Genomic DNA, 2326 nt, shown 5'->3' with positions numbered 1-2326 from the left:
TGTCGGGGTCTGGCGTCTGGTGTTCTCCCTCTCACCACCAGAGGTCGCCAACTCCCATCCTCCCGGACTCCCTTTCCGTCACCTTGACTCAACACACCTGGGCACACACTCACACACTCACTCACACACAGCTGTGGCCACTTCCGAGGGCTATTTACGCGCCTTCCCCACGCCACTCGGCGCGGATGATTAATGTTTTGTGTCAGTGATTGCTGTATCCGTTCTCAGCCGGTGTCTCAGAGTCTCAGCTCTTTTTGTTTTCTGTTTTTACTTTGTTTTCCCCAGCAGTGTAAATAAAGCCTGCATTTGGACCCAAACCCTTTGTTCCACGGTGTGCTTTCCTGACGGTCCCGTGACAATAACTGGCTTCAGTTTTACACCTTCTAGCAAACAGCATAGAATACCAATGCACAACTTTGCCACAAATGTTGTGAAATTTCAAATAACCATGACAATGGTAGCCTTCATCTACATTGTATCTATCTGGATGATCTCAGCAGGGTCCAATCAGATCTGCTCTCGTCTTGATAGGTATGTTTGTGTGATATGGCGTACTGTAGTGACAGTCAATGCAGAAGAGAAGACCGGGTAGACAGTTTCCACATGCTAACATGCTCGCCTCCTTCACTATTTCTTCCCTGCAGGGTGGCAGGCTGTGTGGGCAGCCTGCTTCCTCTCGGTCCTGGCACCTGGAGTGTAAGTGGATGCTGCTGAGGGGATTGACGGGCATCACCCGCTGTTGCCAGGTCTGCAGAGCCACTGTAATGTGACTTGGCATGTAATAACGTGAAGTGACGGACAACCCGTCATTCCTCTTTGTGTCAAAGATGTCAGTCTAATCACACAGAGATTAGTCTAAGATCTATGAATCATGGTGCAGCTTCCTAGAGGTTGTGTATCACAAAATGTACATACAAGGTGTAACATGAATTGGAGCAATGAATTAAACCTTAGAATATACTGTAAAGATAGTTCATCTTTACAATTTCATTATTGGACCTGTTTTCTTACAATTCGGTAAGATAATAAACATGATTGCTTCTAACAATGCTTTAAATTAATATTTTGGGTTTCAAAATGTTAGGGTCTTATTACTACAAAAGAACCAGATCTTTTTACATTTATGCACTTTACAATCGGGAAAAAACTTTGGGCAAAAAAACGTTTTGCTCAGATGACCCGTAACCGATAAAATAATTTTTAACAAATTCTCCCTTTTTTTTGGAGAGACTTAATAATACATATGCTTCATTTTTAAACAGTGTTAAATGCTAATTTCACCACGTCGTCCTGGTAAGGCCAGGCCCCAGTTGTGGTATGCAGAAGAAATCCTCTCTGACACCTTTGCAGTGATTGCTTTGAGCACTGGGGACCAGTCTGTCACTAACCTTTACTGTGGAGAACAACGCTGTAGCCAAGTGTGATTGTGGTTACCAAACCCACACTTGCGAGCATACGCACATTTCAGCACATCTGAACCTCCTTTGACTGTCACCTGCTTTGGTCCTAAGTCTAACTCAATATTTTTTCACTTTCTTTCTAGGCATACTTGGTTCCCAAGAAGACAAGTCAAAGGACTCTAGTTTTATTGGCACTTGGAAGTACAAAGAAAAGCCCAATTCTGTATTCTTATGCCGACGCAGTAGCTTCACAGGACTGTTTCTGTCTCTACTGAATAATCCCATCTTGGCGGAATCAAACACAAAGCAACAAGTCACCGCGCAGCTCCCTGTTTGTACAGTTGTATGCATTATTTAAGGCAGCCTGTGCTGTGTGCATCCAAAATCAAATAAGCCTTCTTGTATTACAGCACTGTTCTGTTAACCCTCCACCCACCCCATTGCCAGTAAGCGGCATGCGCGTTTGAGTGGATTTGTAAAGAGTAAAGGATATAAATATGTTGGGAAAAGACCCACACATCCCATGCAATTTGGGTCCCATTGGAGTTCAGGGAGCGTGTGATCGGCGGAGTGCCTCTGAATGTCCTCCTTTAGGGCCCATGCTGCTTGGAGGCTGGGCCCCAACATATCTTTCCCCCCTTCTCTCTATCTACACAGCAAACCTCCTTCACTCTCAATTTAACCCGAAATCTGATGAACCCTCTCTGCCTCGTCTCCCCCACGCACGCACACACAGACACTAACACCGGATTTCATGGAAGAAAGAGTAGATACAGTTACAAGTTGATCAATCAGCAGGCGTGAACTGAGGCAGAAAGGCATTAACAATTCACATCGTTCTCAGTCCACTCGCCCAAGCAGAAGATTCCGGCAGCATATCTAATGCACAGCTACCTCACTTTATATAAGGGCAGACATGACTCACA

Source organism: Sinocyclocheilus grahami, unplaced genomic scaffold, assembly GCF_001515645.1.
Source record: "Sinocyclocheilus grahami isolate Dianchi unplaced genomic scaffold, SAMN03320097.WGS_v1.1 scaffold30.1, whole genome shotgun sequence".
Taxonomy (NCBI): domain Eukaryota; kingdom Metazoa; phylum Chordata; class Actinopteri; order Cypriniformes; family Cyprinidae; genus Sinocyclocheilus; species Sinocyclocheilus grahami.
Note: the sequence above shows the minus strand (reverse complement) of the source record.